This window comes from Etheostoma cragini, chromosome 7, assembly GCF_013103735.1.
Source record: "Etheostoma cragini isolate CJK2018 chromosome 7, CSU_Ecrag_1.0, whole genome shotgun sequence".
NCBI lineage: Eukaryota > Metazoa > Chordata > Actinopteri > Perciformes > Percidae > Etheostoma > Etheostoma cragini.
In genome coordinates this window covers 413,519-431,261 of record NC_048413.1, presented here as the reverse complement: position 1 = coordinate 431,261, position 17,743 = coordinate 413,519, and the positions used below count along the sequence as shown (strand labels likewise).

The following is a 17,743-nucleotide window of genomic DNA, read 5'->3' as shown; positions in this document are numbered from 1 at the left end:
TTTTCCTCTCCTTCCCCTTAATAAATAACGTTACTTTGAGCTGTGCGTTTGGGTCCGTCCTTCCCCGTAACAGCTATGCTTTAGTTTGACTTTGCTGGCAACAGATTGAACATTAAAGGAAGGAAATGTGTTGTCCTTTTGCAGAAGATTGGAGGCAGCAAAGTGCTCTGAATTCACAGCTGTGAGGCCTTTGTTTGAGAAATGATGGGAGCCAGTAGTGCATTTATGGAAAGTGATTTGCTTGTCCGGGGTGAGTCAGACACTCCCAGCCAATCTGACATTAAATTGAGTCAAACGTTACCATCATTTGGCAGCTTTCTGCTGTGGAGTTACTGGACACTTACATCTGCTGTGTGTCTCATGGAATTTAAAAAAGTAAGGAAAAATTGTATTCTGAATTGATTTTTTTGTAGATGTGATTTTTCCACCAAGTCTTGCAGTGTGTTTCATATTCAAGATGTTAAATGTCATTTTCAGCAATTTCTGAAAACACCAATAAAGGTTTATAGCTGTGTGATTTGATTACAAAGCCACCCCTGCTTTGGGCGCCGAGCATTCATTAGTTTATGTTATGAGGTTAGTATTATGGGATTGCAGCTTTAATAGAGATGGCACACAGCAGATGGGGGGGGGGGGGAGAGAGAAAAACAACAACACCACCACAACCTGCAGCCAGGATGGACTGGAGTTCACCGCGTTTGTCTCCTGGGAAACATTGGCTTTCAGCCCCCTGAGCATCAATACTGATGTTGACATTTTTTAGGGCGAGGAACCCAAACCAGAAAGAGAAATAAGCAACGGACCCCTTACTACACGAGGATGTGCCAGCCATGACTGATCCTGCAATTGAGGCTAGGATGCGTTAGAAGGAGCTGAGACAGTACTGTCACAGGAGGACGCGGAGCGAGGAAGCTACCATCATTCTCATTGAGCAGCTGCTGCAGGAACATGGAGGGTCCTCCTGGGAGATGCCACTGCTGGACCAGGTGCACATGGAGCATATCATCCAGCCTCCAGGACCTGCCTGGTGTGCAGCTCTATACTGAGACAGGCACCATCAAGAAGGGGGGGTGTTCCCTGACCAGGTATTGCTGAGTGCACACATCTCTGGAATCTTTTCATTGCCATTTAAGGTTGGTGTCTCCCTGTCAGTATGTATCATACACACTCAGTATTCTCTTTTATGAAAGCAGTCATTAGATTGGAAAGCTATATCTTTTTAATAGACTATTACTATTTCATTGTTTTGCAGGAACCAGTGAAAATGAACTGATTTTCAGCTGTAAGGTCTGAACAGGTGCAACCAGGACAAGGGGACTGCAGCGGTGACCAGTAGGCCATCGTCTCTGCTCACCTACTCGGGGCATGTGACCCAATGCATCAACACTTGTCTTGTTTTGTTCTGTTGTGTATTGCTTTGTTTGTACCAACTTCAATGATCTCAAAATTCTCCCTGTTTTACCAGGCTGGATGAGTCCGGTGTGCCAGGCATAGACAGAGTGGACAGCTAGGCAGAATATTTTTACTGCCAGACAACAGACTAGTCTGTTCACTGGGATGTTCAGGTCTCTGAAGATGAGGGTTAGTGGGTGAAATACCCTCCCCACCACTGCCCTACTTGCCAAATGGCCAGATTGCTGCTGCCTGGTGGAAATAATCTTGGTCCGGCTCTGTGCCATCTACCACAAGAAAGGGTTCAGATGGGACTCTATCCTGGAGGACTCTAGGCGTATCAGGTGGCGTGTTCTGGACACAGGGTTCGTTATGCAGCAGACCAGCATGCAGCTGGGGGACATGAGCTACAACACCCTGGTGAAGAGGCAGGACAGCGCAGTGGAGATGCAGGGGCTGGAGATGCCGGGGCTGGACCTGCCATGCCGCTGGTCTGTGGCAGCTGACTCTCTCCCCAGTGCAAATATGCGCCCCCCTATCTGCTCCCCAACCTGGCCTGGCTCACCAGTACCACCTGCCAAGCAGCACTGTGGGTCAAGGCAGGTTAAGAGACAGGTCGTACCTGTATTGGCAACACCTGTGGCTGTGAGGCCACATACTCAGCAGCAGTTCTTCCCTGCTCCGCCTGATGTGTTTTAATTAAATCTTTATAAAACAAACCTTTATTTATTCATTTTTTCTACACCAAAGTGGGTACTTTAATGACAGTTTGTGTAAACAGCACAATCAATTATAAAATAGTAATGGTGATAACAATGATGACAACATGCAGTAACAGTTACAGTTACATGTAGTATGCTATTATCATGTCATTATGAATTTTTATTTATAAAAGATGCCAAACAATCATGCAACCAGATTAGAACTAAGCCTTTCTGTAAGGTGTAGGGAAGAACTTTACAAGAATTATTTAATAGCAATTATTTATTGTATCACTATTTACAACCCATCCAAGCTTAATAACTATAGTGATTTCCAAATAAGGCAATAATCTCTTTTTAAACTGGACTAAAATAAAGAAACTGATAGCATATTGGTACTTGTATTGGAGTATTAACATATTACAAAAGAACTGATAATTTCAACAAAAAGTAGAGGACATTAAAACGTCTAGACCGGTGGTAGACTTAAAGTTTCACAGTTCGACGGTTCGAATCCCAGCCGTGGCTTGCCCACACAGTTTAAAAACATCACAAAAATTCTATAAATGTTCATGGGGGCTAAAATACCTTCATGGTTTCAATTTTCTCCTTTTTTTGTCGGTAGCTACATGTGTTTGGGATATGGGTTTGTTTGAGCTATCTGAGTGATTCAGGGGTCCTTACTCAGTTCTTGACTGTGTACCTCCTCATCCTCAATCCTCCGGATTGTGACACAGAAATCGCTGTCGGCGCCATGTTGAAGGTCCAGTCACACGATGTATCCTCAGCCAAAGTCTTTTCTCTGCTGGCATGTAAGCAAAGAGTGACAGAGACACAGAGAGGAAAAGACTGAGAGAGAGGGTATCGATAGTTATACATGGTTATATTCTTACAGTGAGGAAAATAGTGAGGGTCTGAAATTGTCATTGTAGGTGCATGTCCAATGTGAGAGACATCCACTGTGAGAAAGAAAATCCAGAAATCACAATGTAAGATTTTGGAACTATTTATTTGTATGATACAACTGCAAATAAGTATTTGAACACCTGTCTATCAGCTACAATTCTGATCCTCAAAGACCTGTTAGTCTGCCTTCAAAATCCCCACCTCCACTCCATTTATTATCCAGGTGCATATTATATGCACCTGTTTGAGGTTGTTGGCTGCATTAAAAACACCTGTCCACCCCATACAATCAGTAAGAATCCAACTACTAACATGGCCAAGACCAAAGAGCTGTCCAAAGACACTAGAGACTAAATTCTACACCTCCACAAGGCTGGACAGGTCTACGGGGACATGTCCAAGCAGCTTGGTGAAAAAGGTCCACTGTTGGAGCAATCATTAGAAAATGGAAGAAGCTAAACATGACTGTCAATCTCCCTCGGACTGGGGCTCCATGCAAGATCTCCCCTCGTGGGGTCTCAATGATCCTAAGAAAGGTGAGAAACCAGCCCAGAACTACACGGGAGGAGCTGGTCCAGGACCTGAAAAGAGCTGGGACCATCGTTTCCAAGGTTACTGTTGGTAGTACACTAAGACGTCATGGTTTGGAATCATGCATAGCACAGAAGGTTCCCCTGCTTAAACCAGACCATGTCAAGGCCCGTCTTAAGTTTGCCAACGACCGTTTGGAGGATCCAGAGGACTCATGGGAGAAAGTCATGTGGTCAGATGAGACCAAAAAAGAACTTTTTGGTCATAATTTCACTAACCGTGTTTGGAGGAAGAAGAATGATGAGGACCATGCCAAGACCACCACCTCTACTGGGAAGCATGGCGGTGGTAGCATCATGCTTTGGGGGTGTTGTTCTGCACATGGGAGAGGGAGACTGTGCTGTATTAAGGAGAGGAGGACCGGGGCCATGTATTGCGAGATTTTGGGGAACAACCTCCTTCCCTCAGTTAGAGCATTGAAGATGGGTCAAGGCTGGGTCTTCCAACATGACTATGACCCAAAGACCACAGCCATGAGAACCAAGGAGGGGCTCTGGAAGAAGCATATCAAGGTTCTGGTGCCGCCTAGGCAGTCTCCAGACCTAAACCAAATAGAGAATCTTTGGAGCTCAAACTTCGTGTTTCTCAGCGACAGCCCAGAAACCTGACTGGTCTGGAGAAGATCTGTGTGGAGGAGTGGGCCAAAATCCCTTCTGCAGGGTGTCAACCTGGTGAAGAACTACAGGAAACGTTTGACCTCTGGAACTGCAAACAAAGGCTACTGTACCAAATATTAACATTAATTTTCTCAGGTGTTCAAATACTTATTTGAAGCTGTATCATACAAATAGTTCACAGCAATGTGATTTCTGGATTTTATTTTTTAGATTATGTCTCTCACAGTGGACATGCACCTACGATGACAATTTAAGACCCTCCATGATTTCTAAGTGGGAGAACAAAATAACAGGGTGTTCAAATACTTATTTTCCTCAGTGTATTCTTCCGCTGTTGCTCTGCAAAAGTATACTCAGTCAACTTTGGAGAACGTCAGGGGGATTTTCTAAGTTAATTTCAAGGCTGCTGCTCTACACCCACTAAATGAAAGAAAACATATCTCAGCCTGTGGCAAACCGTTCATAGGAAACTCAAAGTTCAACCCGAACACCGTTGCATCGCGGTGCACACCGATATGCAGTTACAGTACATACATACATTTAAGTTAAAATTCAGATTTTGCAATGATAAAACCTCGCAAACAAAACTGTGTTTAAAATCTTGAAACAATTATTTATTAAATTAGAAAATTTCCACATAACACCCAGAAAATGAGAGTCAGAAACTGTTGTAGGGGGGACATTAAGTCAGACTCAGTGATGATAGAAACCGTAGAAGATGGACAGACACAGGCCAGGGACAATAATCGGTATATTCTTTTGTGTGTGTGTGTGTGTGTGTGTGTGTGTGTGTGTGTGAGTGTGTTACTGTCCATACCTCCCCAGCCAACACACCTGTCATCCATCAGCTCATCACCTCTCCAGTCTATCAGCAGCGGCTTCTCTCCCACTCTTCTCCAGATTGCTTTTTGTTGTTGTTGTTAGCCATACTCTGAGTCACTTTTGCTAGTTTATTCTCAAATTTTTTTTTTCCCTCATGGGTCAAACTCAACGCATCGCCTGTTTGTCTCCTGTGCTTTTCTTTTTCTGCCTGTCTGCATAGCTGCCTGCCTCGTCCCTCTCTCTCTACCTCCACCAGCAGCATCCACCCCAGCTGTCTTCAGTCAACTCCTCTGCTCTGAAGTACATTATATTAAATCCGTTAAAAGCCATCTGCTTCTGAGTCTGTGTCCTGCGCTTGGGTCCACCACAGAACTAAACCCCTCAGCAGTGTCTTTATCACACATATTTAAAAGAAAAGCAGTCAATGGTCACTCCGGCATCTTCATTCTTTGAGCTTTGACTATCTCAACATCTACTACAGTGAGTATGTTTCCATGCACACTAAAATCCCACTATTATTCCAACACAACCCTTCCGATATTTATTTCAGGTCCTGTAAACAACATATTCCATAAGGCCTTTCCCTGAATATAGAATTTAGAGGTTAGGACATGTGGAATAAGCTGGTAACATTTGGGTTTTAGAGAAATTCTTTGGACAAGTACATTTAAAATACGCGTCTCATTCTGGGTTGTTACCGCAGTTTCCAACAGTTAGCTGGGCTGCACACCCGATTAGAAGGAGAAACGCAACTACTTTAAACATCCAAGAATAGGATATTAAGTTTTTTTGGAATGAAAGAGGGAAATGGAGACACACGTATCATACATTTTGAATAATCCAACGGTGTACACATACTTGTACTGTTGAGTATACTGTGAAAATGTTTCTGTGGAATTTTTCAGCTAATTGTAATCTGTTAAAAAACATGATGTGGCTCCAGCTGTCTGTGTGTGTGTGTGTGTGTGTGAACAAACCTGCTCCTTCCCTGAACAACTTCCTGATGGGTTTATTAAAAATGTTGTCTCATGTGCTCAGTCCTACTACCTACTGTAGTAGTATCAGTTCTAACACTGATACATGTGATTTGGGTTTTCGTAATGTGTTGTGATTTATTTGCGTGTGTTTGCCTCTCCGGGACACCACATATTTATGTTACATAAAATTATTCATATGACACCATGTAATTGGTTATACCAATGGACCTACAAAGCACTACTGTAATACTGTAAACCCATCTCACAAGGATAAAGATAGAAGCCAAAAGGATCTTTTACTAGCAGCACAAATCCAGGCAGAAAGACTAACTGGTCAAAAACTAGGAACATATGAAAAATGTTCCTCACTGCAAAAGCACTGAGACAAACTAGCAAAGGACTAGTGGAAATGACTTGATATATTAGGGAACAAATGTGTGAATGGGGAACAGCTGAGTGGGGAGGATGCGCAGGATGGAGTGATGGGAGGGCAGGCTGATGGAAGTGGCAGGCTATGAAATGACAGAAGAGTTAGACACAGGCATAATTCAGCAAACAGGAGGACTTCAAAATAAATCACCACGACAGTTGGTTGACTTACAGGAAGCCAGGATAGGATCTTTGCACAGCAGACAGATGGTCAAACAGAAAGAATCTTTAGTAATGAACTGTGAACTTCAGACCAACACAGGGGAGGTGGAAAGGGATTTGGTTGTGCTTCTGTGTGTAATCAGGCTAACACGGTACACCCACTCCTTCTTAAAATCAACAACAGGCTTAAAGAAAATGACAAATCCCAACCAAGTGACCGGATACAGAAAGCATCGACAGACATCTCTCCAGACAAGCAAATAGTTTTTGTTTTTTTATCAGATTTGTTCCATGCATTAGCACAGGGGTGGCAAACTCAGTTTGTCAAGGTTTACTGCTTTAATTTCATAAAAAAATTGTTCATCTGTGACGGTATTATTGTATGGATCATAAATTCTTCTCACGTACAGTTGTGTCAACAAAAATGTTAAAGAAAGGCCAAAAACATTGGAAAAAGATTTGGAAAAAAAGAGTCCAAAATGTAGAAAAAAGCCACAGAAAATGCCAAACATTTGTATTTTTTTAAGTGACAAAGACCAGGCGGGCTGTAATAATTGTAACCTAAATAGATATGGGGGCTGGATCAAAATGTGCGAGGGGCCAGATTTGGCCCGCAGGCCTCGGGTTTGACATAAAGCACATTCCAGATTCAGCGTGCCTTATCCATGCTGTGTTTAAATAAATGAGTAGGTTATAGTAGAGTTTCTTTGGTAAAATAAGCTAATTTGCTTTCTTGTCAAGAGCTAGGAGAGATGATTGCTACCACTCATGTTTGTATGCTGAATACCTACGGGCAGGCAGCTAACCTGGCTCTGTCATGGAAACCAGTCTGCCTGCCAGCACCTCGACATCTCACTAATCAACATGTCTCTTGTTGAAGCCATTAAAGTGTAAAAATACATACAGTGCTACTTGCATAGAAACATTATCATGGGGCTTATGAGCATTCTGTATAATGAGAACACGAGGTCCGTGACGCATTTTAGGTTTCTGATGTCAACTGAAGGAGTTATTTTAAACCCTTCCAGTGATCCTCATTGCACACTCTCTTTATTCATGTCTGATTTTGTTCAAATGCTGCCTTTCCTTTCTATATGTCAAGTCCTTTGGTCCTTTGGTTTGTTTGGCAGTTGGCAGAGTTCAAATATCAATCTTTGAGCAGAACCGCTTACTGCACATTTAAAAGCTTGGACATTTGTGGCCAATCATATTCACTTCTTTCTTTGCCTTCAAGTCGTTGTAATGACATGTCAGCTGGTTAAATAACACAAAATGGAAGTGAAACAGAGGACAGCGCAGGTATAAAAACGTGTTTTAGCGTGTTTACAACAATATGGGTTGTTGATAACACTTTATGAAAACCATAGTTAATTCATCTTTAGTTAATTGTCATTTAACTGTTAGGAAACCGTCATTTTACCATTAAGTGATGATTAATTGATGTATTTATTTAGTGTTGTGCAACGATGACAGTCAAGTTTAGGGAAAAGGTCGTGGTAAAAACACTCCAGAGGAACGGGCACACGTTTCTGGCTGAAATTATTCAGCTTTTTGTCATAAAGTGAACTCTCCGGCTTGAAAGCGCTGTTTCATTTTGAGATTATTTTCCATTGGATATTGAAGCTCATAAAAAGGCATGGCAGGCTGAGTGGTTCTATATCCATGGTATTGAAAGGAGATTTCATTCCTGCATGTTTTGTTTGTGCACGATCAAAAAACTTCCCCCCCTCAGCTATTTTCACAGATCGCACCGTGGCCTTCCCCATAGCTCTGTTTAAATATGCGCTTCTTGCTCAGCATCTGCTGTTTGTTGGTGTGTAGCTAGAAAGCTTGGCCCAGCGCACCGCTGTACAAACAGCAGAGCTGCTCAGATGACACCGTCTGTTTTAGCTTAACTCTGGCAGCGTATCTGTCACACTCAACAGCAGCCGTGCATCGCTTCATATGCAGCCTGAATAAAGCTGATTCATCCACGATAACAGCGAAACACCTTGGGCAAACGGTGGTAGATGCACTTAAATGTTGCAAAGAGATTTGTCATGATCCTCTTGGGCTGCACAAAGACACAAATTATTTGGAGAGGAATTACCTCAGATAGTTCTGCATCTGCTGTTGCTGCATTTTGTCCGCTGGCTGTGGATCCCTTCATGCACAAATGTTTTAACAGCGGCAATGTTTTGTGTTGTTTAGGGTCTGTTATGGAACGGCACTGTGGTTGCACCCAAAAACACAGGAAGTACGTTTAAGTGATTTGAGAGATATATGTTGCTAGGGGCAAAAGGATGTTGTGTCCAGGGGATCCAGTGGTGAGTGATGGGTGCAGTGCACTCTCCACAGCGTGTCCAGTGAATCAGTGTCTTTTGTTTGTGGCGTCGACCATGTGGTTCTGGCGTCTCCCAGAATCCAACAAACAATTCCAACACGTGCAAACTTTCTTGCATCCAGAGTGAAGCAGGCAGGCAGGCAGGCAGGCAATAGGGGAGCACAAACAAGGCAGACTGCAACAGGAGAAAACAGATAACTTCACGGTCCAGACAAAATCTTTAACCCGTAAGTTACGACTTCAAGTCTTGACTTGGTAGCCTCACCACGAACCCTTCTAAATGGACTGTTCTTATGTAGCGCTTTTCTAGTCTCAACGACTACTCAAAGCGCTTTCATATAGTACAGGAACCATTCACCATTCACACACATTCAGACACTGAGGCCGAGGCTGCCGTAGGTGCCACACACTCACATGCATTTACAGAAATGCGAAATGCAGGAGATGGATCTTGATATGCAAATCAAAAGACATTTTGCAGAAACTGCATTTGGAAATAAAGAAACTGGAAAGAGAAGTAAATGATAATTTAAATGCATTCTTTAAGAAAGACAGTAACACTATGTATTTATCTTTATTTGTTCTTCTTCCAAGCTAAAAAAAGATGACTACATTGTGTTACATTTCAATCAGGAGAGACTAGTTTGCACATATGCGACAGTTATATACAGCATGATAAAAAGTATGTTTTTTGGATAACTGACTTAGGAGTGAATCAATTAAAAGTTAGGTCTTCCTGAAAGAATTTATGCTGAGCTACATTAGTTTAAGAGTAGTAAGGGTTGCTAAAATAATAACAGGGACATTTATAAATCTCCAAATGTAGAATATAGATCTTTCAGTCTGACGTGGTGATGGTGGTTGAAACTAATAATTTAGGTTAAACTCCAAAACATGAGTAATATGTTGACAGAAATGATTCTACAATTACTATTTAACTAAAGAAATAATAATAATACAAACACACATATGGTAAACAGTGTTTAAACGTATTGCACCACGTCTCCACCCATCCAACGTCTGTAGTCAGCTATAGAAACATGGAGTCACTACGGATGTTACAGTACACATTTGTTTCATTGATCAGAGTGATGCTGAGTGAACAAAGAGAAGGCAGGAAAGGCACCAGGATTAAATAAATCCTGGCTGTAAGCCTGGTCAGGAGCAGGCTAGCTGCACAGAATAAATCTCCATGGTGATTTATGTGCCTCCGACATTGTGAAACAGAGTCAAGGCTAAATTCATCCAGGCCCCAGGTGGGAGAAACATGAGGGATCACAAACAGGGTGGAGGGGGAGGGGGAGGGCCGCCCCTGTGGCACCATGACAGGGTCCTTGCCACCACGAGACAAATCGGCATTGCAAATTGAACATGTACTTTGGCTTGAATTGCCTTCATTTGACTGAAAGTACTGTCAAACAATACGTTGTGTTCCTGGATTTGGTGCATCCAATAATGTAACATTGTCTTTGTTTGGCAGAAGTAGAAGTAACAAGGTACAGTTACTCAATCAGACCAAAAGCTGCGGTAAAACTGGCCAGTTTCCAGACGATTCCAGGAGCATTCAGGCTGAACAGGAAATGACAGAAACACCGTGGTGCGACTCCAATTTAATAAAATATGATCAGACCCACATATCAGCTGGTTAAATCAGAAAAATAGCAATTAAAATCCCTTTGATTCCACCAAAAAGTTTAAAACGTCATCATGTTGAGTCGATTGTGAACCAGCATGCAGCGGGCGGCGATTGCCGGTCGATTCTGCGCAGACCTGACTCATCTCCAACGAGCCTCTTTTCTTTTTGATGCTGCCTTTTTTAAGTAATTGTTCTTACTGTAACTTTCATTTTTGTATTTCTTATCTCTTATTCTATTTTAGCAGTTTGTTTATTCTCTTTAACAAAAGGTTTTTACATTTTTTATGTAAAAAACGTTTTATTGCCTTGTTGCTGCCCTGTGCTAAAGAAATAACTGACATTGGCGTATTGTCACTTCTATTGCAGTTTTAATGCGTGGAGAAAAATGTATAGTTTTGTTTCAGATCAAACTGAAAGTATGAAGGTCCGGACCAAAGAGATGTGTAAAAGTGCCTGTTTTTCCGAACCCACAACATTTGTTCCTTGTGTCTTTCGGGGCTTTTTACACATTTCTTACAAGGTCATTCATTTACAATGAATTTTTACTTTGATGCCTTTAATCTGCACTGGGAGAAAAGAACATTAGCCTGTGTTGCTAGAATAGAAAATAGAGTGTCTTGAAGGTGTTGCAATGCCATTGCATCAGGCTTGTTATTTTCACCAACACATAATTGATAAATGCATAACCCTGTGAAAAGAACTCTGCACCCCGGTGACAAAGGAACAAAGAAAGCAAGAGAACACATACTCATAATACATGACGTGAGTGGAATGGTCCTTTGCTTGGGAGTAACCATCACAACGCATGGAATACAGTACCTCTGTCCTGGCATCACACTGGTCTTAGAACCTTTATGACATCTTAATTACAAGTACAAATGGTTCCACTTGAGGTTGAGGAAAAATATTCATGACACCCAATGTGAAGACCAACCACTTTTGCCAGTTTATTGTAATGTAAATACATATCCTGTAGCTAAATAGATTCTTAAAGATTGATAGTTAGGACTGCAATTACATATTTATTAATTGAGGTTATCTTCTAAGGTATTGGTTAATGTCAAGTTGTCATACTAAGACATTGAGAGGGACATTTTTTTGGTTATTGTCAAGTTGTCATAACACAAACATCTCAAGCTATGCTTACTGTGCAATAAAAATGTCAACAGTCATGAATAATATATGAAGACTCCCATATGTTAATGACCAGTTTCATGTTATGGTTGGCTCGTCCTGGCTAGTGAAGCCCCCATAAAAGCATGTCATGATTAAGGTACAAGGGAACCATTATATGTGGGGGATTTCGTTCTTTTAATTGCTCCTTAAAGTGCCTCTCATTCTTTTGCCTTCACACTGAGCCTGGTGGTTACAGACGCTCTGGCACACACAACAGATATGTGAGGCAAAATCCATCCGTCTGCTGTGCAGAAGAAAAATGAAGGTTTCACATGTGGGAACCTGGAGACGGCCAATGAGGGAGAGACAATTTTAACATGAGACTGAGCTTCATAAATTGAATGTTACTCCAGGCTTAAGACGTAAACACCCCTCATTGACAGTCAGAGCAGCACAGCAACCGCATCAATGTCTTGTTTAAGGATGGGCAAGGCAAGGCCATTTATTTTTTTAAGAGCACATTTCAGCAAGAAGGCAATTCAAAATGCTAACATAAAACATTAAAGAGCACGATTTCTTGCTTTATGCGTTGTTTTTCAAACATTGCCAATATGAAGCTGAGCGCTGACTTTTAATCATTCCTCTACCAACTACCTTAGTTCACATCAAATTATTGATTTGTTCAATGCACTTACTCAGTGTTTGTATTGGACCATAGTCCCCTGGGGATATGGTTGTGTAAATGTGTTTGTTACATATCCCCACAACAATGGTAACACATGTTGTTTAAAAATATCTGAGCCAGTGGAACCATGTACTGTAAATGTTATAGAGAGAAGAGAAGAGGCCCCAGAATGGAGCCTTGGGGATCTCCACAAGTCATATTTGTCTGCTCAGGTGTGGCCAGGTTTTCTCGGTGGTAGAGCATGCACTGATGTACTGAGAGGTCATGTCTCAATGCAGATTTCCCGGGTTTGAATCTGACCTGTATGTATATGTCTTCCACCTCTCTCCTAACTGTCCTGTCAAAAATTAAAGGTGGAAAAGCCCAAACAATAAAAAAATATATATATATGTCCGCTCAGACGTGCGATTACCTATAGACAAAGGTAGTCAAATCAGATTAGTACTGCACCAGAATGTCCAACCCACCAAATGCAAAATGGCCTTTATCCATTTCTCTTTTCTTGTTTGCTGTCTTTAACAACAACATGGGGGTCAGTTAAGATTAGATACATTTTCACATGGCTGTTAAATAATACCAGCATGTTATTTCAAAAATGATTTCAGAATGCTGACCACTGACTTTTGTACTGCTTTTAAGACAGTAGTAAATAATTAGGCCATTAAAACAACAGGTTTGAAAAGGTGAGGACAATGGGAGAGTGCTCTTTGAAAATGTTTGTTTTCTTTCTTAGTAAGTGATTGGAAAGAGGCAGCCTGGTGGAAAGAAAGCAACCCCTCCAGATGGACAGATAGCTGCCATTTTGGCTCCAGATGATGAAGAGTCCTCGGTCAAAGTAATTTGCCTGATATCATTAGTTTGATCCCGGCATCGCTCAGACAGATACCCTGTAGTGTTTTATTGGTCTCCCACAGCCAGACAGAAGAGGGTAGAGGCAAAGCACAGGATGCACAATGATGATGTTGTGTTTTCTCCCTCCGCGGATCTTTTCTCCCTCTACTCTCTGACACGACTGGATGGTTTATTCAATGAAAGGCATACTCAAATATGATGCGATAATGAAAATTCATATACTGCTTACACACATCAAGCTGCTTTCAGAAGACCAGCACCAATATTTACTTGAGATGGAGAGTAAATGGTTAACCATGGAAATCCAGTAGGTGTACTGTTACCTTTCATTTTGGAGCCAACGCTACAGTAAAACAAGCTCTACTCATGAAGTGCAGTAAATCCGATTGAAAAGGATCGTGGGAGACTCCTGAGAAAAGATGATTTTCATGATCTCTATAGTTGTTATGTAGATCATATCCTCTCTCAGTGGCAAAGGTGTCGGTATTGTACCACTGCACAAATTCTTGGGCCATACTGTTGTGGGTTGAGGTTAAAGGGGACCTTTTTGCATGTCATTCCCCATATCTCCCCCACATTCACTTTCAGCTGTGAAAAGAATTGACGAAAATAAAGCCATAAAAAGTAATTGAAAAAAATTATCTTTTTAACACAATATTTAAAGCTAAGCACAATTGAATAACTGGTTAATGGAGATGAAAACAGACATGGATCCCCTCCAAAGCAGAGATTTTCAACAGGGTGTCCAGGGTCCCTAGGGGTTCCTCGGAGTTACTGCAGGGGGGCTTTCATGCAAAGCGAATTACAATTGCTAAATATGTCAGAGGCCACATGCCTCCAGAGCCACTATGGATTAAGTGTCGGGGACATATTGGGGCCATATGATGGATCCCAGTAAGTATTGAACCCTGATCTCCCACACCAAAGGCATGTGTCATATCCACTGCACAATCACCATCCATGATCCAAATAATTGTTAAACTAAAAACGTTAATTCAACTTTCATTAGCATATATACATATGCTTATTTGTGCAAAACGAAATGATGATAGGCTTACTGGCCTACATAGTCACTAAGGCACAGATACAGTTAATCCTAAGGATTCATTGTGCCACATGTATGTTTAACATTAAACATCCACTGCTGATTGGGTTGGTTGAGATTTCTCTTGCACAGCTACCTCTTCGGGGGGGGATAGTCACGTTGTAGGAAGAAAGGAAATGATGACCACAGTTTGAAGCTGAAGGCTGTCTGCTTGCATACGTTTCTTCTCCATATTCGCAAAGTCGACTCCTCGATCCTCCGACTTGTGACCCCCCCGTCGTTCTCAGTTGAAGGACGTCCCGATTCCTAAAATGGCCATCAAGTAGTTAGGATCGAGCATCGAGGAGGATCCTCTGAGGAGTTATAGTCGAGGATACACAGATGGCACGGAAACCAAACGGCTTGACAGAGGGAGTGGAGGAGAGAGAGAGAGAGAGAGAGGGAGAAGGGGATGGAGAGATGAAGAAAAGGGGAGAGAGAGAGAGAATAGTTGCGGCTCCATGGTTAATCTAACGTTACAGATTGGGCCGGTCAGATCATACAAACTACCATTCTGATTTATAACGTTTGGGGAAATGAATACACAATCAATAAGGAAAGTATTATTAACGTTCTCTAAAATGTAAACATAGAGCAGAGCTCTGACAGCTTCATTTATAGGTGCGTCCGAAACAGCAGCTTAATTTCTCGGATTATTTCCGAATCTAAAGGTCTAGTTCTTTTTCCTCTGTCCAGTTTAGAACTACAGTTAGTTTTGCTGCTTAAATATCCAAAAATGTCAGCTTACATTGACATTTCTGCTCTAACGGAAAAGGTTTACAAGAAGATTTTCTAATAATTAATAATCAGTTTAATTTATAAATATTGAACCACGTTCCTCATTGTAGCCATACGAGGACAGATTAAAAGGAGACCAAACACAAAATGACAGACAATAAGTAAAAGAGGGATGGACACCACAGCGGTGAAAACACTGACTTCTACCTAAAGTGCATGTTTCAACAACACAGCACATTCATCCAATTAGACCTCCGGAAGTAGGATGATCAGCTGTTGGGAGAGGAGCTCGCTCATAAGACTCAAACAGCAGCTGTCTCTGTAATGAGACTTCATTTATTTAATGATTTGTTTTTCTAAAGAAAAAATGAAATCTGTACAGGCAAGAGATGCTTGTGACGTGTCCCCCCCCCAAACGATTTATCATTGCAGTTTTCATATGAATGCAGTTCCTGAGAGATGCAAGACTAATGGAAGGTCTGGGTTTGTGGTGCAGTGGACAAGAGAGAGAGTGTGTAAAATCCCCTTTATGGTCATACGCTCAAACAAACATCCCATGTGCAGCTACACACTGCCATCTACAGTTGTTCTCCAATTTATTTATTGCTTTTAACCCTTGTGTTTTTCTTTTCCGTCAAAATTGAAAATTAACACTTTTGTTGATGCTTTTTATCTCTTTATGTTCTTGTCCCTTTTTCAACACTTGACGCTTTTTTCAATATTGGTCACCTTTTTTGAAGTTTTTTTTTTAACACTACGTAACACTAGCTTATTAACTTTAGTTTCACAGTTATTTTAGGGATTTATTGTCAATACATAAGGAAATGATACGTAATGTTTGAGTTAGAAAAGCCAAAATTAGGAATTATTGAGACTAAAATTAAAGGAATGGATGTTGATGATAATCACAGACTGGAATATGTCAACTTTTAATCAATACTATTTTAAAAACATTTCATTTTTTTTTCAAATACAAAAAATTGGTAAGACGCCCCAAAATAAATGAAAGTAGAGATGTGTACTTGCCAAAGAGTGTTGTTGTGGAATCAATCCTGTTAATTGGTGGACCTAAAAAGAACATTGATATAGGACAACATGAGGACAACATGAGGACAACATGAGGGTCAACCTCACACAGTTGTCGTTGAAACACTTCACGGTACAATGGCGGACTCAAATGCACGATTCAGACAGGGAATCACAGGCAAGTCGTTTATTGTTCCAAGAACAGCGCAGGCGAAGGTAAAAAGGAACGATCAGGCAAAAATCATCGCCAGGAATCAAGCTATCCATTCGCAGAGCTGAAGAACGCTGGACAGACTGACATACGTACAACTAGAATCTGGCACAGGTACGTGGGTAAAACCAGGACTGGACCTGAAGCATGCAGTCAGTGGACAGACGTCCACACACCGGTCACACCTGGTGTAGACATGTCCCGCTACACACTCAGAGCATTTAGTTGTTCAATGTTCTTCAACCATTTGTTGTTTTATTCAAATATGGAAAAGGAAAACAACTGAAACAAATCCTGTTACACACACACACACACACACACACACACACACACACACACACACACACACACACACACACACACACACACACACACACACACACACACACACACACACACACACACACACACACACACACACACACACACACACACACACACACACACACACACACACACACACACACACACACACACACACACACACACGCACACACACTAAGAAGGGGTTGTAAGGAATGCAGGATAATTAACAGGTGCATCTTCACCTTAACAGCTTCCACCTTTCAAACTTTTGGGGGGGTGAATCAAAACATTTGATTCGTTAGCGCTGACGTGATGCAGCTTAGCGTCCTGAGCCACTGTGGTCCATTTTAACTTCAACACCGTTTAAAGTGGAAACAGGGTTGAGTGTTACTGTTTCCACTGCACTACAGAGAGAACAGATAACTATTCAAACACGGAAGGGGAAGGAATAGATAAAGAAAGACAGAAAAGAAGAATGTTAAAAAAATGAAGTAAGAGAACTTAAGGAGGTAACTATGACACAAGAACAAAAAGAGCTATTTTCCTGGCTGTGTTTTCTGAAGAAATTAAAAATAGAGGTTCAAGGTGGATTTCACCACCTATTTCTCAGTACTGGAATTTGAGATTTAATTCAGAATTCAAAGACATTTTTTCACATGGCTCTAATACTCTTCCATGGATGACAAAGAGTTTAATGGCCCTTTGGAAAATTAAGTAGAGCAGTTCTATGGGTCAATTTTCACAAATAAGAACACAAAAGGCGCTCATAAACATCGAGATTATTGATAGTATTTCCTGAAACCGCAGGCCACTGTAGTTTGTAGTGTGTGTGTGTGTGTGTGTGTGTTCATGGTAATGAGGAGACATGTCACCCAGTGCCGCAGTGGGGCTCATTAATGTTTCTAAACAACAAGGGATTTCTATGGCTTAGAGTAAGAAGTAGTGGATTGATCCAAATATCGATAATATTGATACAAACGTTGGAGTTGATACTGATCTATACCAGTGGAATGAGATCAATACTTTAGTTTGGTTTTCTCTCCAGTGTGCACCGCTGCACTTTCATCAAAGAGACAACCTGGCTGTCTGTTTATATACACTCACCAGCCACTTTATTAGGTACCCCATGCTAGTAACGGGTTGGACCCCCTTTTGCCTTCAGAACTGCC

The 17,743-nt window shown here is 41.5% G+C and overlaps 2 long non-coding RNA genes across 2 annotated transcripts in view; one reads left to right on the top strand and one right to left on the bottom strand.

Moving 5' to 3' along the window:
* The window catches only part of LOC117947835, a 13,871-nt gene extending 3,707 nt beyond the window's left edge, over positions 1-10,164 (top strand). Inside the window, exons 2-3 of the long non-coding RNA XR_004657330.1 lie at positions 1,466-1,474; positions 10,034-10,164. This is a non-coding gene — a long non-coding RNA (uncharacterized LOC117947835). The remainder of the gene's footprint in view (positions 1-1,465; positions 1,475-10,033) is intronic.
* LOC117947834 lies at positions 1,402-10,344 on the bottom strand. The gene is made up of 3 exons (XR_004657329.1): positions 10,248-10,344; positions 9,029-9,031; positions 1,402-1,415 (listed from the first exon to the last, which is right to left on the bottom strand). It is a non-coding gene; the product is annotated as an uncharacterized LOC117947834 (long non-coding RNA).
* Between the last annotated feature and the right edge of the window lie 7,399 nt (positions 10,345-17,743).